A 26,902-nucleotide genomic window follows, 5' to 3' on the forward strand; every position below is an offset into this window, starting at 1 on the left:
CTATTATGAAGGGTGTCGTTTCCCTAATTTCTTTCTCGGCTTGTTTCTCTTTTGTGTAGAGGAAGGCTGCTGATTTATTTGAGTTAATTTTATACCCAGCCACGTTGCTGAAGTTGTCTATCAGCTTTAGTAGTTCTCTGGTGGAACTTTTGGGATCACTTAAATATACTATCATATCATCTGCAAATGTGATATTTTGACTTCTTCTTTTCCGATCTGTATCCCCTTGACCTCCTTTTGTTGTCTGATTGCTCTGGCTAGAACTTCAAGTATATTGAATAAGTAGGGACAGAGTGGGCAGCCTTGTCTAGTCCCTGATTTTAGTGGGATTGCTTCAAGTTTCTCTCCATTTAGTTTAATGTTAGCAACTGGTTTGCTGTATATGGCTTTTACGATGTTTAGCTATGGGCATTGAATTCCTATTCTTTCCAGGACTTTTATCATGAAGGGGTGTTGAATTTTGTCAAATGCTTTCTCAGCATCTAATGAAATGATCATGTGGTTTTGTTCTTTCAGTTTGTTTATATAATGGATCACGTTGATGGTTTTCCGTATATTAAACCATCCCTGCATGCCTGAGATGAAGCCTACTTGATCATGGTGGATGATTGTTTTGATGTGCTCTTGGATTCGGTTTGCCAAAATTTTATTGAGTATTTTTGCATCGATATTCATAAGGGAAATTGGTATGAAGTTCGCTTTCTTTGTTGGGTCTTTGTGTGGTTTAGGTATAAGAGTAATTGTGGCTTCATAGAAGGAATTCGGTAGTGCTCCATCTGTTTCAATTTTGTGGAATAGTTTGGATAATATTGGTATGAGGTCTTCTATGAAGGTCTGATAGAATTCTGCACTAAACCTGTCTGGGCCTGGGCTCTTTTTGGTTGGGAGACCTTTAATGACTGCTTCTATTTCCTTAGCAGTTATGGGGTTGTTTTACTGGTTTATCTGTTCCTGATTTAACTTCGGTACCTGGTATCTGTCTAGGAAATTGTCCATTTCCTGCAGATTTTCAAGTTTTGTTGAATATAGGCTTTTATAGTAAGATCTGATGATTTTTTGAATTTCCTCTGAATCTGTAGTTATGTCTCCCTTTTCATTTCTGATTTAGTTAATTTTGACACACTCTCTGTGTCCTCTCATTAGTCTGGCTAAGGGTTTCTCTCTCTTGTTGATTTTCTCAAAGAACCAACTTTTGGTTCTGTTGATTCTTTCTATGGTCCTTTTTGTTTCTACTTGGTTGATTTCAGCTCTGAGTTTGATTATTCCCTGCCTTCTACTCCTCCTGGGTGTATTTGCTTCTTTTTGTTCTAGAACTTTTAGGTGTGCTGTCAAGCTGCTGACATATGCTCTTTCCTGTTTCTTTCTGCAGGCACTCAGCGCTATGAGTTTTCCTCTTAGCACAGCTTTCATTGTGTCCCATGAGTTTGGGTACCTTCATTTTCATTAAATTCTAAAAAGTTTTTAATTTCTTTCTTTATTTCTTCCTTGACCAGGTTATCATTGAGTAGAGCATTGTTCAATTTCCACGTATATGTGGGCATTCTTCCCTTATTGTTATTGAAGACCAGTTTTAGGCCGTGGTGGTCTGATAGCACGCATGGGATTATTTCTATCTTTCTGTACCTGTTGAGGCCCGTTTTTTGACCAATTATATGGTCAATTTTGGAGAAAGTACCATGAGGAGCTGAGAAGAAGGTATATTCTTTTGCTTTAGGATAGAATGTTCTATAAATATCCGTTAAGTCCATTTGGCTCATGACTTCTCTTAGTCTGTCTACATCACTGTTTAATTTCTGTTTCCATGATCTGTCCATTGATGAGAGTGGGGTGTTGAAATATCCTACTATTATTGTGTGAGGTGCAATGTGTGTTTTGAGCTTTAGTAAGGTTTCTTTTACGTATGTAGGTGCCCTTGTATTTGGGGCATAGATATTTAGGATTGAGAGTTCATCTTGGTGGATTTTTCCTTTGATGAATATGAAGTGTCCTTCCTTATCTTTTTTGATGACTTTTAGTTGAAAATTGATTTTATTTGATATTAGAATGGCTACTCCAGCTTGCTTCTTCTGACCATTTGCTTGGAAATTGTTTTCCAGCCTTTCACTCTGAGGTAGTGTCTGTCTTTGTCTCTGAGGTGTGTTTCCTGTAGGCAGCAGAATGCAGGGTCCTCGTTGGGTATCCAGTTTGTTAATCTATGTCTTTTTATTGGGGATTGGAGGCCATTGATGTTGAGAGATATTAAGGAATAGTGATTATTGCTTCCTGTTATATTCATATTTGGATGTGAGGTTATGTTTGTGTGCTTTTCTTCTCTTTGTTTTTTTGCCAAGATGATTAGTTTCTTGCTTCTTCTAGGGTATAGCTTGCCTCCTTATGTTGGGCTTTACCATTTATTATCCTTTGTAGTGCTGGATTTGTAGAAAGATATTGTGTAAATTTGGTTTTGTCATGGAATATCTTGGTTTCTCCATCTATGTTAATTGAGAGTTTTGCAGGATACAGTAACCTGGGCTGGCACTTGTGTTCTCTTAGGGTCTGTATGACATCAGTCCAGGATCTTCTGGCCTTCATAGTTTCTGGCGAAAAGTCTGGTGTGATTCTGATAGGTCTGCCGTTATATGTTACTTGACCTTTATCCCTTACTGCTTTTAATATTCTTTCTTTATTTTGTGCATTTGGTGTTTTGACTATTATGTGACGGGAGGTGTTTCTTTTCTGGTCCAATCTATTTGGAGTTCTGTAGGCTTCTTGTATGCCTATGGGTATGTCTTTTTTTAGGTTAGGGAAGTTTTCTTCTATGATTTTGTTGAAGATATTTACTGGTCCTTCGAGCAGGGAGTCTTCACTCTCTTCTATACCTATTATCCTTAGGTTTGATTTTCTTATTGAGTCCTGGATTTCCTGTATGTTTTGGACCAGTAGCTTTTTCCGCTTTACATTATCTTTGACAGTTGAGTCAATGATTTCTATGGAATCTGCTGCTCCTGAGATTCTCTCTTCCATCTCTTGTATTCTGTTGGTGAAGCTCGTATCTACAGCTCCTTGTCTCTTCTTTTGGTTTTCTATATCCAGGGTTGTTTCCATGTGTTCTTTCTTGATTGCTTCTATTTCCATTTTTAATTCCTTCAACTCTTTGATTGTGTTTTCCTGGAATTCTTTCAGGGATTTTTGTGATTCCTCTCTGTAGGCTTCTACTTTTTATTAATGTTTTCCTGTGTTTCTCTAAGGGAGTTCTTCACGTCTTTCTTGAAGTCCTCCAGCATCATGATGAAATATGATTTTGAAACTAGATCTTGCTTTTCTGGTGTGTTTGGATATTCCATGTTTGTTTTGATGGGAGAATTGGGCTCTGATGGTGCCATGTAGTCTTGGTTTCTGTTGCTTGGGTTCCTGTGCTTTCCTCTCGCCATCAGATTATCTCTAGTGTTACTTTGTTCTGCTATTTCTGACAGTGGCTAGACTGTCCTATAAGCCTGTGTGTCAGGAGTGCTGTAGACCTATTTTCCTGTTTTCTTTCAGCCTGTTATGGGGACAGAGTGTTCTGCTTTATCGTGTAGTTTATCCTTTCTACAGGTCTTCAGCTGTTCCTGTGGGCCTGTTTCTTGAGTTCACCAGGCAGGTCACTTGCAGCAGAAAAGTTGGTCTTACCTGTGGTCCTGAGGCTCAAGTTTGCTTGTGGGGTGCTGCCTACGAATTCTCCGCAGCGGCAGCAACCGGGAAGGTCTGTGCCTCCGTTTCCGGGAGCCTCAGTGCACCAGGGTTCCAGATGGTGTTTGGTGTTTTCCTTTGGAATCAGTAATGTGTGCAGAGTGCAGTCTCTTCTGGTTTCCTAGGCGTGTCTGCCTCTCTGAAGGTTTAGCTCTCCCTCCCACGGGATTTGGGTGCAGAGAACTGTTTATCAGGTCTGTTTCCTTCAGGTTCCGGCGGTGTCTTAGGCACAGGGGTCCTGCTGCTCCTGGGCCCTCCCCCACAGGAACCCAGAGGCCTTATACACTTTCCTCTTGGGCCAGGGATGTGGGCAGGGGTGGGCAGTGTTGGTGGTCTCTTCTGTCTGCAGCCTTAGGAGTGCCCACCTGACCAGGCGGTGAGGTCTCTCTCCCATGGGGTCTGGGAGCAGAGAGCTGCTGCGGGCCGGGATCCAAGGGTGTGGAACTCCTGGTAAACACAGGGAGTGCCCTGTCCTAGAGGAATTCTGCCTCTGTGTGTCCTGAGTTCACCACGCAGGTCACTTGCACCAGAAAAGTTGGTCTTACCTGTGGTCCCGAGGCTCAAGTTTGCTCGAGGGGTGCTGCCCACGAGCTCTCTGCGGCGGCAGCAACCAGGAAGATCTGCACCGCCGTTTCCCTATCATTAAATTTATGTATTGATTTTTCTAAAGATTTATTTATTTTATTCCAGTACAATGTTGCTATCTTCAGACACACCAGAAGGGGGCATCGGATCCCATTACAGATGGTTGTGAGCCACCATGTGGGTGCTGGGAATTGAACTCAGGACCTCTGGAAGAGCAGTCAGTGCTCTTAACCGCTGAGCCATCTCTCCAGCTCTCTACTGATTTCTTAAATTCAGTTATTTGTCAATTCTAGAATTTTCTTTTGATGTTTGAAAATATAGATGCTAGAGTAGATGAAATTCTTCCTCTTGCCATCTTGAATATATAATTATAGATATTTAAAAACTTTTGACAACTCCAAAGAATGCATTTCTAATTTATTCACATTTCTGTTCAGGTCAGTTCATTTTATGGCTTCTCTGACAATTTTTCACTGAATGCTGGACATTGTAAGTTAAAAATAATTGAGGTTCTTGGGATTTTATATGTTCCCAGAGAGATTATCCTGTTCCCTTGAAGAAGGCATTTAGGAAGAGATTTCTTGTCTTGGTCCATTTGCTAATGGTTTAATTCCATGTTCTTCTTCCTCTTATGTGGTTCTCAGCTAAAAATACTGAGGTGTCTCTGACCCAATTTTGGCCTTCCCAAACCACAAGGTTCGGCAGAATCTCACTCCTTTCAGAGTGCTTCAGTGCACCACAGTGCAAATTTGCAAATGTTCTGAGCATACAAAATTTGGTGAAGATATAGCTTGCCTTCGAGCATTTCCCCTTCTGCTTCCCAGCAGACTGCGGCAGTGATGTGGACTGGTTGCTGTGTGCCAGCTTCCAGCGGTTTCCAGTGGAAGGCTTCTGAAGAAAGGTATGCTCACAGCGGTGGACACTACCAGTTACCTTCTCTGTGACTTCCTCCTCTCCTTGCCTTGATGGTCAGTATGCTCTTTTCAAAGCAGCAAACTTTGGCCTGATTTCTTATTCATGACATAGTTTAGAAACTTTTCTTCCCTTTCCTCTCACCTTTCCAGAATTCTTGATATTTTGATATTTGATCTCCTGCATGGATCAATATTTTTAACATTGTCTCCCCTCCCCCAACCCCCGTCCAGCTGGTTCATTTTATTCAGAGAACAGTCTTGCAATCTTTTGTCCTGGTGCCACACTATGACTGCTGATTTTTTGACAGCCAAGTGAGGAGAGGGTTTGGGGAAAGGCTGCTCAGACAGAAGCTCAACCAGAGTCTTCCGGTCTTCACCTGGTTGTGTGCTGTTCCTTCTGCTCTCACTGCAGAACCTCATGAGTTCATGGTCTCCAGCCAGTACCGTGACTGATGGAGGAATCTGTCTCAGTCCACATCATCATTCGGCAGGGCCTGGCACCGGCTGTTTGTGGAGTATCCAAGTCTATGGCATGATTGGCTGTAGATGTAAGTTTTATATTTCTCGGAGATTTCAAGGCAGCCATACACTTGCTTTTTGTGCTACGACGTCATGTCTTCTGCTCATGTCTTTAAGCATTTCTCCTTCCCAGTGCTGATGCCCTTGTGGATTTGTTATTTTTTTCTTTTGTTCTTTCTATTAAAAAAAGTCTAGAATTTTCAGGGAGGAAACATAAAGCAGGTGTGTTCAGTTTACCATTTCTCACTGGAATTTTCAGGTGCATTATGTACATCAAGAGAAACGTCCACAGCAGGTATTAATATAGATGAGGAAAATGTGGAAGTAACAAGAAATGACAGAGTTAGAATTAAAAGTCACTCTACCTGGCACAAAGGCCCACATTTTGGAAAACACTTCCCCAACCCCTTTAACTTTAAATATCAAGGTTTTGTCCCCAGGTATGAGCAACCCACTGTTTTCCAAAGCCAAGTAATTCATGAAATTAAAAACAAAAATGCAATATACATCCACTCATTCTCTGTTTAGCAGTCAATTCTTAGGTGCTTTTCCTACAAAAGTAAATTTTAATTTTCCTACTTTGTCATTGAAGTTTTTTGGTTTGTATTTGAAATTATTAAGCTTGCCCTGGGGAAGTTTTGTTCTAATTGAAACTTTTCTCTAGGTCAGGATCATATTCCCTAAAATATTGCAGCTCTTCTGTTTTATAGAAAATGAAGTTTCTGGTCCTTAATAGAGATTGAAGATGTACAGAGGTTTCTTACTGTGTTTCTCTTTGGGCTCTCTCAGAATGACTCGCTGCTTCCAGTTGGCCCTGTATCTGAACACCCTTGTTAAAACCTCTCCATACACAATGATTTAGTCTTTATTATGGGAAATAAGTAAGATCCTGGAAAGCAAGAAAGAGTTATTGCAAAAGACAACTTAGACAGTTTGCCACAAGTGGGATATTTAATGACTGGGGAGTCTCTGTAAAACATTTGTGTATCAAAACTACAGCATCTTGTCCTTAAAGAAAGGGGAAAGGCCCTTGCCTAGAGGATAGTCCACACAGGAAGGGGAGTCACAAGCATTCCCAGTCATTTCAAACATTGCTTTTTAAAAGGAACATGTTGATCTTTTGAGTGGTCATCTTTTTTTTTTTCTGGTAAGAGCATCTCTGGACCTTATTCCTACTTTCAAGTGGTAGGAGAGTTGATATTTGTTAATGGTTTCTGATGAGCCAGCCTGACTCCATTTTAGGCTTCAAAGTCATATTCTAGCAAAGACAAACTAGGTTTATTGCTGCTTATGATTAAACTTCTGTTTCTCAAGGATTGACCTGTTTCCCCACCCCTGTAACCTTAAAGGCAATGGCTCTGTATGGCCTGTTCCAGGAAACAGCAACTGTGCTTGCAACCCTACCTTTGTTTCAAAGGTTGTTAGGTCTACTGTGTTATGAGTACCTGTTAGGACTTAGTTATGAACACCTCACAATCACGTCTTTGTTTCGGGTCATTATGGCTAACCTGTTGTGCTTACATTCTGCTTTTGTAACTCCGTCTATTTTCCTGCCAAGTTCCCTATTTGGAAACACCTCCTCCCCACCCCACACCCCCCCGCCCCGCCAACTACAAAATCCTTGTCTTCTTCACATTTAATGCTGATCTCTTGAACCCAGCTTTTAGGGAGAGACAACGCATTTACACGGATAGAAAGCTTGCTTTGGTTAATTTGGCTATGATGATTTGTGTCAATGGTCTTTCTCCTCAGATCTTTAGGATTAGCATTACAAGTAAAGTACCTAGATAATCAGAGACCAATGTGGAAACATCCCATACGGTATAATGTTCAAATTGAGAATGAATTATACCCTAGCCAAATTGTTTAATTTGTCCTTAGTAGCTCATTTCTCTTAAACTTCTACATTATTGTTTACTTAAAAAGTAAAATTAATTTTACCTTGCTAGCACTGTACAAGAGTTTTGACTTACTTTCCAAAGCTCCATCCCCAGGAATTTTCTTTCACCCGTCAAATCAGAAGCATTCGTTTACTCTGTTAGCTTCTGAATAGCTTGTATATTCATTTTGCTTGATCTTTTTTACACACTTGCATGGCATTCTTTCTCTCTTCCCCTCTCTCCCCCTCTGTTTCTCTGTCTCTGTTTCTCTGTCTGTTTCTGTCTCTCTGGTGTGTGTGTGTGTGTGTGTGTGTGTGTGTGTGTGTATGTGTGTGTATACAGTGCGTATAGTTAGGGAGGGACTGCAATGCTGACATTGTGTAAAAGTACACCAAATAAATTTTTTTTCTTTCTGAAAAAAGAAAATACATGTTAATATTCTAATTTTACAGTGTGTGGTCTTTAGGGGAAGAATTGTTGAAAAAGCCCAGATGAGACCCTGGCGATTAGTCCAGAGCCTGACACAGCACGCTGTTTTGCTGTGGGTGTCTTAATGCAGGATGTGACACTTGAGAGAGGCTCTGGGAGATTCTATTGGCTATAAACACCAAAAGACAAAAGTTCTTAAAAAGGCAACCAATTCAAAGGAAGACAGTGAAATGCCATCTGAGTACGCAATTAGCAGATAGCAGCAGACTGGGGAGCTTTCTAAAAACAAGGAAGCAAGGAGAATCTTTAAACCACCAAAGAGTTCACATGAAGATCTCATGGAAACCACACTGACCTCTTCTCTAGCAAGGGGAATTTCCAACAGCCAGCTCTGGCTAAGAATTCAGACACGGCTGTTAAAAACAAAAGGAGGAAATAAAAGCTCAGGGAAGAACAGCTTCAAAATGACTTCGTTTTCAAGCTTTTTAATGACAAGAAGTAGTGATAAAGAAGACTGAAGTCTGCCTGCATCCAAAGATGGGTCCAGCAAGGATTAAAACTACAAATGTTAAAGAGAACCAAAGCTACTGACATGATTTCCCCAGACCTACAGTGGACAAGGAGACCCAGTCTGCTTGAAGGACTAAGACCCTGATGTGGATGTTACATTTCCCCTTTTAAACGCATAATTTAGTTGAAACTTATGTTCAAACTTGGGTCGGCTCTTCTTTACCTCCGGGTGTCTTTTAATGATTTTCTTGTAGCTGAGATCCTACTGGAGAGAGAGCCGTCAAACACTATAGGAACCAGAAACATGGAGGAATACAGCCGGCACCTTGTAGCTCAGAAGCTTAAATAAGACAAGGAAAGATACAGTATAAACAGGTGGCTGTGAGTACCTCCCACATAGCAGGGTCCAATAAATACTCATGAAAGAAAGGGGAAACATACAGTTATGATCTCTGGAAGAAATTGTTCCTGAGCTGATGGGAACACCCAGACAAGTCGAAAGAAGAGTGAGCCCCTATCCAACCCTTGTCACTGTTCCAATTCATAAAATACCTTTAGAAACCAGACATTTCCTCCAATTGATCCATTAGGCTCAGAGATATTAAGTGTCTTGTCCAAGACCTTTGAAAATACCTTAATATTTATTGCCTGTCAAACAATTATATTTTATATACTGGTATTAGTTTGTCCAAGTCAAATAATTAAGTCAATGGCCAGTAAGGAAAAGCCGAATTCAGATCCGTCCACAGATCTCGTTTGTCTGGTAGCTGCTGCTGCCTCTTTTCCTTGAACAAAGTGAATGAGGCTAGGGTGTCCCTCCACAGAGTTCTGTATAGGAGATGGTAAGTTCCTGCAGAGCTTAGAGTAACACTGCTGTTTTGTCTGCCTAGTGACAAGTTTATTTGCACATTCCACAGCCAGTGGTCCATGAGGAACGACCTGGACCTGGGCTCCTCTTCGTCTGTGTCCATCAGTTCTTTCTGCGGTTGCTCTGTCCTCCATTGTAACTTACAGCGCCAAGGGCTTCTCCAGAACTTCTCATTGTGTCTCGGTTTCCGTTGGTAGCTGAGTCACCAAGTTCTGGGTTTGCAGATTTACTCTGTCTGAACTTTCTCTCTGTTCCTGCGGAAAGATGCCCATGTCAGACCCTCATTTTCCCTTCTGGTACTTTCGCTTGTCTCTGTCTCCCATCACCGCCATTTCTGCAGCTCAAACTCGGCGGTGCCGCTGGAGTCATTACTGTTGACTGAAAAACTGCTGCCCTAGGGGAAAAGGAATCTCTTCGCCTCCTACAAACTCATTCACCACCTGAATGCTGATAAATTGCAAATTTCCGTCTGCAGCCGGATTCAGAGTTTCCACACTGTTTCTGGCTCAGTAAACTCCAGTAGCTTTGCAAAGGAGGTCTCTGACCTCCTCACTTTTATTGCATTGGTACAAGCTCTCCTTCCTAGACAGCTTTCACTTCCTCCCACTGCCTTTATTCTAATGGACACGAATCCGGCTGTCTCAGACTGTTGCAATAGGCTGAAAGACGGTGGGTGCCGTGAGAGTTGCCCTCTAACATTGCTGTGCACACTGTTTTGGCTTCTAATATGGTCTCTTTCTGAATACTTTCCACTGAACTTTCACGCCCATTTTTTAAAAAGCAGTTCAACATCTCTGAACTCAGAATATATTTTTACAGTTAATTTCCTATATTTTTCTCTTAAACGACCACTGGGGATTGTATTGAAGGACTCAATGTGCTGGGCTAGACATGTTACCATTGAGCTATACTTTCTCTAAAAATGATCAAAACCACCCTCTGTCTCAGTCTCAGTCGGGCTAGCTGGCCTCAAACCCTGGGAGTCTGCTAACCTAACTTGTCTCTTTGTAGGAACATCGGGATTGCTCACCGTGATACAACAGTTTACTTGGGTTTCAGAAACCCAAACTCAAATTCGTAAGCTTGCACAAGTACTATCCACTGAGTCATCTCTTACAACCTTAAAATCCATTTTAAAACACAATTTGAAAGACATTTGTTTTTAATGTTGTACTGTAAAACCCAATCAACCTGTTTTTGAAGAAACCCCCTTTTGCGTGAGACTAGGGGCTAAACTCCAATTCTGGGAAGGAAATCACACCTGAGCAATCGTCCTATGACACCCAAGCCCCTAGCAACAGCCAGACCACAATAGTAGGACCAAGGTACATTGAGGTAACCCAAGACATCCTGCAGAGAATAGGTAGCCTGGCTATTCTGTTTTCCAGTTGGTTCTGCCCTCATGTTCAGTTCCTGCAGATTCATCAGAAATGCAGTTTTAAAAATATTAGCTTGCTGACCTGTATGGAAAATCTCCAAGTTTGCTGTAACCATAATAAAATCCCTGCACCCCTAGACTCAAGGGCTCTCATGCTGACCTGCTGTCACAGTAAGAGTCTGAGAGACCTTGCTTGAGAGCTCTTAATAAGGACCCTTAATGTATTTTACATCGGAAATGGCTCCTCCATGGTCTGGTCTTTGGGTACCTGCAACTTGGGCATAGCAGTACATGTCAGTACATTTTATAGTGAGATATAAAATATGATAACAGGAAAAAAATTATCGTTCTGAATGTGTTCCTGCCATGCATTAAAACTTCAAATAATTCCCCATTGTTCTAAGAATAAAACAGAACCACCTTAACGTGTCCATAGCATCCTGCATGTTTGTTCTATTCCTTGCATCCCCTGCTATAGAAACATTTTGTGTCACTCACCTCATAAGCACATTCGTCTGATGACTAATTTCTGGGTATTTACTGTGTCCCCAAATTAGTGTAGCTTTTGTGTTCATCATACTCCCTGCTCAGTAGAAGCCCCACCCCCAACACACACGGAATGTAGTATGCTGCCCCTCAGCGTTGGAATATGCCAGGCTTCCTCCTGGGAAGGCTCTCTGTCGGGCTGCACGTTTCTTCCTACTGCTCCTTCAGAGTCTGATTTGCCCAGTACCCCCCTCCATCTCTCCCGTTACATGAACTCATGGATCCAGCACTCCTGCTCCTCAGGACAGCTCTTGTTTTCCCAGTGTCGGTCCTTCACACCATTAGGATGTGGAGCATTGGATTGTCTTTGCCTAACTCACTTTAGCCCTTACTCTAATAGGGGGCCATGCCAGCTCTTTCTAAAATTCTTGGAATGAATTATGATAAGGAATGGAATTATGCACCTGGAGTTATTCTGAGTTGTCTTCTACCTGAGTGTATTCTTTAGAAGAAACATACAGAGGTGAACCCTAGGCCGACGGGATTACATGGAAATCTTAGTTTGACAAGCTAAAAAGAAATTACACAGTCAGTTTCACATTATGATACTTCATTGCTGATATAAAACTATCATATTTTCCTCCTTAAATAATTGCAACAGTATTCTAGTTCCTAATGTTCACTATAACCAAATAAATACGCGGAACTGAGCCATCTGCTGTGTTTCTACTCTGACAGGCTAGATCTCATTCTTTCGCTGCTCTGTTCAAAGCTCTTTGTCCCTTGCCTTGAAAACGTGCTGCCTCTGTCCAGTATGGATTAGCTCGGTGGGGAATGTTTTCAGAGCAGTTGCAGATTCATCTGCTCCTGGTGAGCTTGCCCTCAGACATAGCTTACACTTCTGCTCTTCTGCAAACATAAGTCTAGTTATATTCTCAGGAAGCAATTCAGAAAGAGGCACACTTTTGTCATGTTTAAAATGCAACGTGTTTTCACTAGAATTCAAAGCCATCTTATTGTCCTTTCTTTGTTCTAGAAATGTTTTTTCCTTATTATATATACTCTACTTCATTATGCAATTGTATACTTCAAGTAATTGTCGTTATATTCATATTAGCATAATCCTCTGTGTAAGCGAAGAAAAATCTGAGAAATAGAAAAACAACAGAAAGATCCTTATTCTTAATATACTCTGCAATAAGTAAAGAAAGATTTGCAGTTCTGGGTTTTTAAGTTGTTGAATTTTCGCTCTCCTGTTTTTAGTAACATGTCCTCAAATCCCTGGACGAAAAGGCCGTAGAATTTGAAATGTTATTACGACAACCTATAGCAACACGCTACTTCAACCCAGGTATAATCAAAAGGAAAATTTCTTGTAACTACATTCATATTCAAAGATCTTGTGATATAAGCCAACCCCTGTGGGGGTATTATTTCCAAACATAACAGGTTGACATTATATAATTACACACTGCTGGATACTGAAATATCAAAGAGGAGTGCTTATAGAGGTGCACACAGCACACTGTTATGAATATTCACATTCATCCACACATTTTTAGGGAATTATTTCGAGTTATGTATTACAGACGTTAGCAAAGATTTGGTGATTTATTTAATATCAACATTAGGTTTTGACATTAACGTCTTAGCAAGCAAGCATAGAGAGGCTTGATTCAGAGACTCACCTCTACTAGCTAAAAGGACTCCAGGGGGAAGCTCTTGTTATTTCCATCTGTGCTTTTCTAAACAGAAACTCCAGCCATATGCACAGCTGAGGATTATAAACCCTATCCTATGCATACCCAACTTCCGTAATTTATAATTTCCGTCTCCGATTTTTTACTGTTCTCTCCATGCTCAGGGATGGCATTACTTACCTTTAAATCAGTTCTTCTGCTTCAGCTCCATTTTACCTCCCACTTGCACATCATACATTTTTGGCAGAAGTGGAGAGGGTTAATGACCCTTCGTCTCTCAGCTTCTTATCCAACTGTTTTCAGTGGTCTGTCTCTCCCATTTAACCTCTGGGTGGTAACCAGAATCTACCTTTCTCCCTTCAAAAGGTCAGCTTTCTAATATTTCCATGCCTTCTCCTTCGTGTGGCCTTTTTGACTTATGTGGTGCACAGTGAAATTAGCCTCACAGACATTAAGGCCCCAGGCGCTCTCTCTCTTGGGTCTTTAGTCTCACGCTCAGGTTGGGGAGCTCAGTGATCTTGAGGCTCTTTCCCATTCTGCTATGGAGGAATCATCTGGTTTCTACTTTCCCATTTCTCTTCTATCTATTGATCTTTTAAAAACATACGGATAATTGCAACTCTGGGGCATGTATTTCATGCATATTTATTTTATTTTGAGATTGGGTTTCTTTGTGTAGCTCTGGCTGTCCAGAGAATTGCTCTGTAGATCAGGCTGGCCTTGGACTCAGAGATCCACCTGTCTTTGCCTCCCCGGAGACATAATATGTATTTTAGGAGTAGTAGAACAGCAAGCTGTCTGTGTGCACCATGTGTAGGAAACAGGAAAACTACTGTTGTCCTCATCACAAAATCAGTGAGCCAATCTACTGATAGAAATACCCAGTGGCAGGACAGGCCTCCAGAGTTAAGGAAGATTTAAGTGTGTGCATACTTAATTAAGGGGCTGGTGGATGGCTCAGGGGCTAATTGCTCTTTTTTTAGAGGAATGGATTTCATTCCAAGCCCTAGAATGAGTAGCCATAATCCTTGTAACTTCCACTTCAGTGGATTTAGTGCCGTTTTCCAGCCCCCGTGGTCAATGCTCTCACCACCCCTCACACACACACACACACACACACACACACACACACACACACACACACACTCACAAAGCAACAACCAGCACTACCAAAACAACAGCATCAACAAGTCTGGAGAAATGGCTTGGTGGTTAAGAGCAAGCACTGCTCTTGCAAAGGATCCATGTTGGTTCATAGCGCCTAGGCCATGTGGCTCACAGCAGCACCCTGTAACTCCAGCTGCAGGGGATCCAACACCCCCTTAAGATCCAAAGGCATCTTACTCAGGCACATCCCCGCACATAATTAAAAACAATAGAAACACATCTTTTAAAAATTTGACCCCCAACTGTTCCTAGTAATTGGGAGAGCTGATCCTGGCTCATACTAGGTTAGTCTTAGCTACTAACTTGAGCCCTCTTTCTAGGAACTTTCTTGATCTTTCTTACTTTTGAACAAGCTAAGATCCCAGATGCTAGGATACCAGATAAAAGTGAAATTGTTGCTTCTTTGTTCCTCTACAGGGGTAGAATGATGACTAAAACAGGCTCTGTATAAACCAGAAGAGTAGTGCGCAAGATAGGCCAAGTTAAGCTGCCTTGCTTGTTACTGTAATACATTCTACCTGGAGAGCCTTTATTTAGGGGCACCTTGACTGGCCTCTAAACACTTGTGTGTTATGTTGCAATTTGTGACAGTGGTCATTATCTCTCAGCAGAAGTAAAATGAAAAAATCTTATCGCTAGACAAGTAGACTTGAGTGGAAATAAGCAGCCAGTAAAAAGCAACATGCGGACAAGCTGGATATACAGTGTAAGTTGCTTTATCTCAAGCTTCCTTTTCACACCCTCCATTGCCTCTTTGGGGTGTTGCTATTCATGAATAAAAATATTACTTTAAAAACAAAACAAAAACTTCTTTGCTTTAATTAGGCAAAATGAAAGCCTTCTGTTACAATTTATATTATTAAAATTTTGACATTTCATAATGGCATACAAGAAATTCTATTTTTAAAAAGTGCTATATTAGAGTGACGCTTTAAAATGATGATTGAATTTTTTGTGATTATTATTTGATACAGAAATTATGGTGTAATGATATTATGTTTGGTAGTCCCTTGTTCTATTTTAAATAGTCATCAACCTCTGGGGTGGTATGTAATCTGGAACAAATTAACTTTAAATGGTAATTATTATTGAAAGTTACATATATAAAAGCAATGGCTATTTCTGGGCAGTGGTGTCTTGGGCATGAAGCAGTCAGTAAGTACACCCATATCCAAACAACTGAAGAGAGCTCTCTAATTCAAGGCTCCAAACATCATAGAACTGTACATTCAATAACAACAAACTTTTAGATCCCAAAGAAACTCAGGACAAAATGCTAACTGTGGTGCCTATTAGCAGGCTAAAGAGCAGGCTGGTAGCCAAGTTCACTTAGAGATGGTTCCTCTCAGTTCTTCCTACCCAACTGTGCGCCCTAAACCTCTTCAGCCTAGCACCTTCATTTCCCCACCCCCAGCTTCTGATTCCTTTAAAAAAAAACCCACCATCTAGGCTGTCTGCTGTCTGGGTCCTCCAGGCTTGGCTTGTTTCTGTCTTGGCCCCTTCTTTGCTCTTGCTCCTGTCTGTCTGTCTGTCTGTCTGTCTGTCTGTCTGTCTGTCTGTCTGTCTGTCTCTTTGTTTTTCTCTTCCTCTTTCTCTTTCCTCTCTTTTTCCTCCTCTTTCCCTATGTCCTCTCTCTCTATCTCTCTCCTTCCAGCCTCCCCTCTCTTCCATTGCCCTCCCTTTCTCTCTTCCTTACTTCTTCCTCTCTACTCTCCCTCTCCACTCCACCCGCTTCACCCAGGTTCAGTCTAGACTCTTCCAGATGCCTCTAGCTCCTTCATGTCTACAATAAAAACTTTCTCCTCAACCATTCCTTGGAGTGGTCATGTCCCCATTTTCATTCACAAACACAAGGGTATGGTCCAAGCTTTAATCTAGCTCTCCATTGTTTCTAATAAACAGATGGATAGTAAATCTGTGGGGTAAAGAGCACCATCTCTGCTTCAAGCACACATCTCCTCACACTTTATTTTGTATTATATCTCTAAATATAGCTGATAGCATCTTCTCGTACACTTTTTCTTGCACAAGAACCTTTATTAAATATTTGAAATATTCTGTTTAAAATGCTTATTGTGGCTGGAGAGATGGTGCAGCAGTTAAGAGCACTGACGGCTCTCCGGAGGTCTTGAGTTCAGTTCCCAGCAACCACTTGGTGGCTCACAAGCATCTGTAATGGTATCCGGTGCCCTCCTCTGGTGTGTCTGAAGAGAGTGACAGTGTACTCATTAAAATAAATAGGTAAATCTTAAAAGAAATGCTCAATGTTTAGGTCAATGAATACCTTTTTCTTAAAACATTTTAAAATTTAATTTTGTAAAGGGAATATTACTTTATATTCTAGTTCTTTCTTGTCCTATAGAACGAACTGTGGGTTTGTGCCCATTCTTCACATATTCATCGAGCACTTTGTTAAGCAGATGTGGTGACGGCTATCATGAACGTAACAGGTGATAAAATACGCCCATGTTCTCAAGGAAATGCATATGCTCATGCAGAACACAAAACAAGATCATTGTCAGGTCCTAAGAACCTGAGGCTGGGATGAGTCAAGAAAGGTAAGCGAGTGTACAGGGAGGGAACGGAGCAGAGCCATCCTGGGTCAAAGGGGCTTTTGTGGAGAAGAGAAAGGGAAATTAAACCTTAAAACATGAGTGAAATTCAGAGGGATGCAGTAGAGAGGACGACTCCTCCTGGAACACAGGCAGCAAGCATACTCCTGGGAACAGCAGGCGGGTTTGAACACGTTCTGCCGCCCAGCTCTACAGCCTAGCTCAGTGGTCTCCATCTTAAACTGAGAGGAGACTTCTCAGAAAAGAAGTGCTGAAGCTGACTCTTCATGTGGAGATGCAGGAGACGTTCTCATTGTTGACAGCTTGGCTGTTAATGGTTGTCACTCACATTCAACAGGAGTGCAAATCTAACGTTGATTTGTTCGAATAGTTCTACCCAGTAGTAAGTTGTACAAAGTAAGAATTGGGGCTAATGTGGTTAACAGAGCTCAGGCATGCAGGTAGCAACAGAAAATGCCAGTAAAATCCAATAAATAGGAAGGTTCCAGGAGCAAGGAATAGCATTCATACCATAGGGCGGGCGCGAAGTGTCTCAGGACCAGGCGTTTGCAGCCTTGAGCTCTGTAACACTCAATGTCAGCTTTATCCTTGCCTGTTCCTTACAATGGTTAATTCCTGAGACCAACAGCAGTATAACATTCCAGTTTTTTCTAGTCAGTTTCTGTTGTTTCTCAGTCTTTTTAATTTTTCTTTCCTTTACTTTAATTTCAATTATTTATTACAAATGGTGTGTGTGTGTGTGTGTGTGTGTGTGTGTGTGTGTGTTTGTGTGTGTGTGTATACACACATGAGAACAACTTTCAGTAGTCAATTTTTTTTCTTCCACTATATGGATCCCAGAGATCAAAGTCAGGATATCAGACTTCCTTAGCCCTAGATTTTGTTTTACGTTTTACTTGACAAAAATTGAATACCTTTATAGGATATAATATAATGTTTTACTACATATTTACATTGTGGAATGATTAAACCCAAGATAATTTAGATAGTTATCTCTAATTAGCATTTTTTATCCTGAGAACATTTAAAATACAATCTTTATAAATTTTGAGATATCAATAGTATAATCATTTCAATGACTATTGTGTATACAGATTGATTATGAGAAATTTTTGTGTGGAGCAGAAACTTTGAATTCTTCTATCAATGTCTCTCCAATTCAATGTACCTCTCAGTGTGAGGCCCAGATAACATCAATATGTTCTCTATTTGAGTTTGACTTTTGAAGATTCCACATATGTGTTAGACAATGTGTATCCATATGAGTGGATGAGAGTCCCGTCACAGTACAAAATCAGTTCATTCCATCAACCCGATCAGTATAACGCAGGATATAACATCCCCTACCCAGGAACAAAGGCATGACCTACATACTGTTGCCTGCTGAGTGAAGGAGTTCTGTCAGAGAGTGAGATGAGCTTGGAAAGGCAGCATAGATATCTGGGGAAAAAATAGCTCGCCATAGTTCTACTGGGACAGATGGAGGGACTTGAATGTTGAGTAGGCAGACAACAGTGTGCCCAAACAATGTGTTCCCTTTTCCCCATTTGTTTTGAATGGAAAGTGGAATCTTCACCTGGAGGAGGAACCCTGCAACAGCTGAGGCATAATCTTAGTGGATTATAAGCCTTTGAACTGTGTGGATCGGTAATTACGGGGAGACAGAGTCACTGTTGAGTTGTGGAAACCATTGCTTCATAATTCCCTCTCTTCCCTTCCTGAACTGTAGTTACAAATTTCTACATTGGTTTTTGTGGCTTACATGTACCATAGAGTAGAAAGGAATTGTAGGCATTTATTTTGCTGTAAAAAGTATTTTTAGGTGTTTGTGGGCTGTGTATCAATTACTATATAACATAGAATTAGGAAGGAATGTGCAAAATATATTTAGCAACTGCTGATAATATTTTAAGAACATTTGATTCTGACACATGGTTTATAATTTATAGAGATGCAGGTTACATCATCAAAAGGTTATATATTGGGAAACCTACCAAAAAAATCCTTAACTAAAATACTTTCTTGAAACACAGACTGAGGAATGTTCTCTCACAGAAGGAAAAGAATGTGCTATGTGTGATTGCTCAGGCTTTTCCGTTCCTGACTGCTTGTCCAGCTCTGCACTTCCTACCAAGAACAGTCGAAGGCTTTTGATAGGCAAGTGACTGAACCAGGAGAGATGAATGTCAATTGGATGCTTGACCCTTATTTTTTATTCAGAACTGTTCTTTCTCTCTGGCCTCATAAGGTGCAGTGATGTCTTGCCAGAGGCTGGACAGAGATGAATATATTCATGGATGGAAATAGCAATGCACAACTGTATAAACAAATGCTAAAGATTTGTCTTGGAAGTTTGTTCAGGGCAGCCATTCATGCGCACAGAGAGGATAATACTATTACTGAAAATAGTATAAAACATCAATTTTCACTCAGTGTTTGCACACTGTTGCATTTTTCAGAATGTTTTGTGTACATTATGTCCTGTGGTTGAGTAAGTCTAGTGTGGGGGAAGACTGGTAATATAACTTTTTCACTGATTAGGAAATCACGACAGAATAAAGCTAAATGAAAACCAGGTTCAGAAGCTCAAAGTTTTTTCTTTCCCTTGTGTGGTTCCTAGTAAAACAGAAACATTTCTCTCCTCTTCCTTTCTCTCAAGGAAGAAAAAGAAAAGACAGAGTGAACAAAAATCCCAAGAAAATCCACTTGCTACACTAAACACACACTCTCAGTTTCTGAAGAACACACACTCACAGGGTCAGATTTTCCTGCAGGAGGAAACGGCAACCTGGAGATGTAATGTTCCCAGCTTTCATCTGTTGTTTCCTCATCAGGTGGCAATTCACACACCCCGTTTTATTCCGGTTAATCCCCAGTCTATTTTCCTTGTCTTTACTCTCTAACCCAATCTCACACCTCACCTGAAAGGTTTGCATCTCACTGTTCTGTGTTCTCCAGCAAGGGGCGCCACTGTGAGATTGTGCATGCTCAGTGGGCGCTTTCACGTCATTTGTGAGAGTTTCTTTAGGAAAATACAGCTAGGGAAAAGGAGGTTTCTGAGAATGTTTGATAGTATGTGTGTTACTTCATAGTTACCCATTCCTGCAATGCCCCCAGACATAATCTTAGGAAATTGATAATTGGAACAGAGTTGTCCAGAAGTAAACAGCATAAAGAACTACTAAATTTTCTATTAGAATGAATATGCTTTATGATTTTGTGGGTTCCAAATACAAAATAGAAGTCTGAGTACCATAGACCTTTTGACAGCTGCCGAGAACACTTTTTAATTTGTCTGCAACTCCAGCAGCAGAAAATAAAAGTAAGAAAAACAAGAGGATTAGTCTCCTGCTGTATTTGATGGATATCAACTTGGATAGATCACTTGAAGGAATCTGGTGACCCGTGGGCAAGTTTTCTGAGTGAGCCAACTGTGGCTGCACTGCACAGCTGTGCTCGTTGAAAGTAAGAAACACATACAAAGAAGCTCAAGAAGATGAAGAACCTCACAGTACTCTCAAGCCATCTCTGGTCTGGATGTTTAAGAGACCTGCCCTTGTTGGTGAGGAAGCAGCAATTCTGCTTCAATTCAAAGGACAATGGAAACTGGCCCAGTGGAGGGAGCCGCGCGCATCGTCTTGCTCTCAGACACAGAGGCTGTGTCTCTCAGTGGCAATGCACTGTATCCTTGCCCCAAACACTCTTTTTCTAGCTCTGTATAAATTACCTACCTGGCAAAATAAAGACTAAAGCTGCGAGCAAAAATACACTTCTGTGGGTGTAATTGTATTCGTGGCCAAGCGGAGTTTGGACTTCTTCCATTAGCAGGGATGCCTGGTGGTAGTACTAACTTTAAAACCCAGAGCTGTCAACAAACAGAAGGCGCCCGGCTGAGAGGGATCAGGAACGGAGTGGGGAGATGGGAAAAACAGGCGGGGGGCTTCAAAGAACTCAAACCAACCCAGCCCCCCAAGGGAACCGACCTAGGGAGAGAAACTTTTCTCAGGGCTGCACTCCGTTGTCCCTTTCCACCAAAACCTCCATTCTGTCCTGTTTCCTCTGGCTTTATCTGGAAAGAAGAGGCAGATTTGAGTGAGAAGGCTGGAATCCATGCCAGTATTCCTTCCTCCTCATGGGGTCACTGAGCACTTCCCAAAGTCGTTTTTTCTCATAGTCTCTAGTCACAATGGTTGGTCCTTGCTGTTCTGAACTGAAACTTTGCTCAAGGGAAACCAAACCAAGCCAAAACACTAAAAACTGGGCATAAGTTGGATATTTCACAAGGTGGACTAGAACCTCACAATTGTGAGGAGTTGGAATGGTGCAGATTAATTGCCAACATTACCTAGGATTCTGTTTAGTCCCCTCAGTAGCCACTTATTACCCACCTCTTTATCTAACATAGCATCATTCAACTATTAGTTAAAACCTTCTCAAATGTATCCATTTAGCAGGCCACTAACTTCCATCGTGCCCAAAGCTAAGTACGTCGTCCCATAGTATCGGAAACCTGTAGCAGGGATTTTGTCACTCTGCTGTACCCCAGGCATCTGCTCCCCTCGCCAGTGTGTTTGGTCAGTACACTGGTTTATGGTTTTCTTTTGTCCTGTGACCATAACACGTTCATATGTCTTCTATATTGGAGCATGCCACTCAGGATAACCTAAGGCTGTGGTCACTAACATTTAGCCCAGGAATTAGGGCCAACAACTGAATCTCATAAAAGCAAAAGGCTCCTGCATTGCAGAATGGAACACTCATTGAGATGAAGAGGAAGCCCCCAGAATGGGAGAGAATATTGTCTAGTTATACAACCGATGGAGGATTAACATCCAGATACATAAAGAACTCAAAAAAATGAAGTCGAGACAACAATCTAAATGCGGGATATGGATATGAACAGGGAGTTCCCAAAATAAGAAATAAAGATATCTAAGAAATTACTCCAAAGTGTTCATTCCCCTTAGCTATTACCGAAATGCGAATTAAAATTGCTTGGACATCCCATCTTAGCACAATCAAAAAAGCTCCGATCAACAAAACAAACCGGCGGCATTGCAGGCTGGCATAGCTGCTCTTGACATCAGTGTGGAGAAGTCTCAAAAAGCTTAAAAAGGTCTACATATGACCAGCTATCCCGTTCCCTGTGATCTGCCCACAGGTCTCAACATCCCACGCCCGTGTGTATGAGCCACCAGATGTCTAGAAGGACGAGATATCTTGAAATGTGCAACAAAGGCACACTTACCCTGGGGCCATGCGATTGGGCCTAAAGCCCATTACATAAGAGGGATTTCGTACCTGGTTCTGAAACCTAGCCCAGTGCCCGTGACTATTAAAGTCATAGGCTCTCGAGGAGAACTTATTGCTACAGTTTTCCTAAACCAGTATAACTTCTCACTGCATTCTAAACATTTTTCTTATACCCACCGGTAAGTACAGCTCTCAACCATCATCAAAGAACTTTCTTTCTGCAGCAGGAAGAGACTATCACACGGTGACCAACCAGGCAAAACCCTGAGAGTAACTCACTGTAGCATTACCAGGACATCTACAACACAGGCCCTAAAGCTGAGGGAACATTGAGGAAGAGGAGATGGAAGGATTACAAAAGCCAGAGGACTGGGAAGTCTGATGCAAGGTTGTGTCTTTTGTACATGATAGGAAAGCTGCACCCATGAAATCTCAACAGTATGGCTTCCTTAAAAAGACAGGAACAAAGACAGCGGCAGTTGTCACATCAGTGTGGATGAGGGAGATCTCATAAGGCCCTATTCCTTTACGGGGAGCAGTAGGCAAGTAATGGCTGTGGAGAGAGGAAGAATCAATCTTCTCCAGGGATGAGTTAGACACAAACACACCCATGCAAGTAACACAGAAGGGACCATGCCAGTTGAGGGCAAACATTTGTTTGTATACACACAGTGACAATAATAATTAAAGAATAAGATGCCATGAATTTAAGAGGGAATTTAATGGGAAAAGGGAGGGTGGAAATAACGTAGATACAATAGCCGCATATGAAATTCTCAAAACATTGACCATCTCATGAGAAAAGAAAATATAAAATATTAATAAAAACACCGTGCTCTAATATAATCCTCAAAACAAATGTAGCATCTCTTAATACGTGATGGCTTTCTTGGTCAATTTACATAATGTTTTTGTTCAGACTTAAAGATCAGAGTTATTTAATTCATGTTCAAATTAGGATTTTGTAAATATAGACTACTAACAGGGTACACTTTAGATATCATCTTGGTAGACCGTTTGTGTGGGTTTAGGTCAATTAATTTTGATCTACTGGGGTATATTTATAAATGGAAATGCAATTAGTCTTAATCCTTATATAAGCATCTTGTTTAATGTGAAAATTTAGGCATATGTCTAATTAACAATCAGCAGTCTTTCCTCTTAACACTCAGCCACTGACCAGATGAAGAGATGAGGAGCTTCGGAATTACAGAAGAAAATACAGAAGACACAAGGTAATATGGTCATTGTTTTGAAGATATTAGGAACTAGGGCTGTATGCTTGGTTTATAGTGTTGGGTATTGGGCTGTGTGTAGTTTTTTTTTTTTTTTTTTTTTTGAGCTGGGGACCGAACCCAGGGCTTTGCGCTTCCTAGGTAAGCGCTCTACCACTGAGCTAAATCCCCAGCCCCGGGCTGTGTGTAGTTTTAAAAATCACTATTGCCTTTACCTGGAACCACTGCCAGGATACCAGCCCCTCCTGGCGGCCTTTTGTTTCACCTGGCTTAGTTCCTTAGCTCTGGAATGGACCCGCTACCCCTAACCGAAGACCCTCGAATCCACGGATGAAAAACACACACCCAGCTTCTCACTTTACAGCTTGCCTTCCGTGGCACAATTGCTGGGTGCAGATACCGCCTGCCCGGAAAGGCGTGTCCTTACCGATTCATTACCTCCGTCTCTCCTTCTACCCTAAACTTAGTGGCTAGTTCCAACTAGCCTTTGCCAAACATCTTTGGCCACCTGCCCATAGCGGAGGCTGCAGGCCCTAGCTCTTCCTGAGGCCTTACATGATTGCTGTGTCCTTCTTCCTCCAAAGCATGGCAGAAAGGCCGCTCTCCTTCCTTGCCTTTTACTCCTAGGACCCAGAAGTCACATCTGTACCCTGAGCGAGCAATTGGCTCCCCAGCCTTCTTTATTGGCCAATTGGGGAAATGATGTTAGCGACTGAACCTCCCTTACAGGTATTGGTCTTCATCGAACTTAGACCTGTCCTAGAGAGCCGGGCAGCATCGTTTAAACGCCTTATTATCTGCAAGCCTTTCAGCCGTCTTTCACATCTCCATACTGGCTCAGGGGAGCAAATGTTCAAGTTGAGGGTAGAAACCCTTGATTCTCCTCCCTCCCTTCAGACTTAATTCCACATGGCCATCAACAGTGACTTAAAACCTCAGGACCTGCAACTCCTGGTCTGTTAAATGGGTGGTTAAGGTTCACTCACCTGACTGACTGTGTACAATACAAGGGATGCTTTGAATTTCACTAGATCTGTGTTGGAATTCTCCAAAGAAACACAGCAGTAGGTAAGCAGCTATTTTACTGTGTCTTTTCCTGGGTTAAAATCAAACACTTGTGTAGAAACAGGCCTTTCCCTTCGGATCAGCTCTTTTCCTTCCTCTTAAGACGCACTAATTGTCCATTTTCAAACTAGATTCTATCTTGATAACTCAGTGGCTAGCTATGAAGATACCAAGTGACATGATGTTTGAGGGAGGCTGTGGACCTGCCTTGTGTGGTCAGAGACTACCTCTGTTCTTTACTGGACACCAGACAAATGTCTGGTTCCTTCATAGCATGGTCTGCACAGCACATAAGGTGGCTGGTATCACGAAGATGTAGGAAGCCTCAATTCTGGGAAGTCTCATATCATGACTAATGGCCATTACTGTGTTACTTCACTGCACCTCTCTCCCTTTAGGCTAAATATCTATCATCATTCTTTTCCCTTTATCTTTTTTGTTTAGTAGGAACATGCTAAGGGGGACACTGTGTTTCATGCTTATGAATTTAATGTAAATTAAGCAACTGTAGGAACTACTATCTTGCTGTTAACCTCTCTTTTCTCTCCAGAAAACTACAAGGGATTTCTAGTATATTTTAAAATTGATTAAGAGTCAGAAGCGATTACAGTGCACACCAATTATTGCACACCTTGGTGAAGTTCCTGTTTTAAAATCCTGTTTTCTCTATTAAGAGAAAAGCCAGATTTCTATTTTGCTTATAGTTTGCTACAGTGGCTTCAGCATACAGAATTTTTGTATTAAAGCTGACAGATTCTAGGAGGAACAATTACCTCGGTGCAGCCCAAGCTGTCTAGGCCACAGCCTACCAGGCGATTTTGCATAGAAGTATGTCAAACCCCAGGTTATGTTGAGTACTTCTCCACAACTTGGGGTGAAAGGCTTTATTTCCTAGTACAGCTGTCTGTCCATCATTGAGGGAAGTCAGGGCAGGAACTCAAGCAGCAACTTAGAGGCAGATGCTAGAACTCTAGAAGGTACCAACACATGTAACTTCTTACCCTGATGCTGGGGATCTGGCCTCAGGTCTTCACACTTATTCAGCAAGCATCCATCAGTTGATCCATGTCCCCTTTTGTCAATCTTTTCTTTTCCTCCTCTTTGAGCCTTGTTTCTCAGACTGTAAAAACCTACAGATTTTTTTGTGGTAAATTGATGAGCGCTGATAAGTGTGAATAAACACAGGCTCCAGGATAATACGAAACAAGAACTACAAAGGCACTACACTAACTCGAAAACGCGCTCTAAAGGAATTCTGGGTTCCAACAGAAACAACAGAAGCAATTACAAAACCACAGCTTCCCCTAGCCTTCATTAACAAGGAGACCACTCATAATCCACAGACTCAATGAGATGCAAGCTGGGAAAGAAAGGTGTGAATGTCTGTTGCAGGGTGGCAGGTCTAGGGCTGAAGTGAGGGTGAGATTTGCTAGATAAGGTAGAACCCAAGGAAAATCAGTGCACAGTTAACCTTGTGGAGGAAGGAGCCTGAGTGTTCTGTGGGCGTGTCTGAGAACATGCGCTGGGCGGAGCTTCACCCCTGAGTGGCCTTAGCGGGTAATAAAAGTAAAACAAGTCCAGTCACAATGTGGTGAAATATATATGTATATTTGGGCTTTGTCCATTGCCCTCATGATTTCCCTGAAGTGTTTGGATTCTCTTGATTAGTAAGACTGTCTTTTGTAGCCAATGAAATGATAGGTAGCCAGCAGAAAAAGCAAGACGTAATTTGTAGTTTGGAACTTTTAGCTTCAACCACTAATACATCTCTGGGGAGGGGCAGGAGCTGGCGTGTGAGCGAACTGTTGGCGACAGCGATTAGATCACCACGGTTACCTATGAGACCACCGTATGATTTCGCAGATATCACTGCAGCGCTCCTGCTGGCAAACACGTTAAAACGCTGTGGGTTTGGGCTGATCTGAAAGGGCACAGAAGGGCTATGTGGTCCTTGCCCCTCATTTCTTGTTCCACGGATCCTTTCCACTCTGAAATCACGTCCTTTACAATGAAGCAATTCATGTGAGCAAAAGATTCGTTTTCAAGTTCTGTGAGAAATCCTAGCAAATTAATCAAGCTGACACGTGGTTATGGGAGTGCGGTGTTTTTATGTTGTGGGTCATCTTAATGACACCCAGCCCCTTCACCTGGGAGATCTATGCTAAAGTTGGTAGTTTGTGTGAGAGACCGTCTAGCTGGCGTCCTGGGAGTTGCATTTTAGTTTGTGGGAGGAAAAGCTCCGTGGGTTTGGTTCAGGAGAGTAAGTAAAAAGTAGAGACAGCACAGTCGCAGCATAAGGCAGAGCCCTGCAGCACAAGGCAGAAGAGCCCTCCAACGCAGGGAAGTCGCTGCACTGGAGTCTCTGGTCCTACCCATGTTCCTGCCTGAATACATTCCCTAACGGAAAAAATTAGAGTGTGGCCTTTGGGAACTGATTGAGTCAAACCTCACAAGTGAGGGTAAGTCTCCTTACAAAAGGCTTCAGAGTAGGGAGTCTTCCTCTGCTCTCTGATTTTGTCCACTACAGGATGTGATGCTCTCTCCTTCTGATATTCAAGACAGTCTCTTCAGAAGGAGAGCAGTCTTGCCTGAAAACCAAGCTTGCCAGCATTCTTAGTTTAGTCTGCAGAAG

At 41.8% G+C, this 26,902-nt stretch overlaps 1 long non-coding RNA gene across 2 annotated transcripts in view; it reads left to right on the forward strand.

The window, feature by feature from the left end:
* Window positions 1-2,474: 2,474 nt before the first annotated feature.
* The window catches only part of LOC108349914 (uncharacterized), a 34,897-nt gene continuing 10,469 nt past the window's right edge, over window positions 2,475-26,902 (forward strand). The window contains exons 1-2 of one of the 2 annotated variants that reach the window (XR_010064028.1): window positions 2,475-5,194; window positions 5,620-23,205. This is a non-coding gene — a long non-coding RNA (uncharacterized LOC108349914). Of the gene's footprint in view, window positions 23,206-26,902 lie in introns of both variants that reach the window. The other variant, XR_005500455.2, reaches the window with a different exon arrangement.

Source organism: Rattus norvegicus, chromosome 2 (genome assembly GCF_036323735.1).
Source record: "Rattus norvegicus strain BN/NHsdMcwi chromosome 2, GRCr8, whole genome shotgun sequence".
In the NCBI taxonomy this organism is placed as follows: Eukaryota; Metazoa; Chordata; class Mammalia; order Rodentia; family Muridae; genus Rattus; species Rattus norvegicus.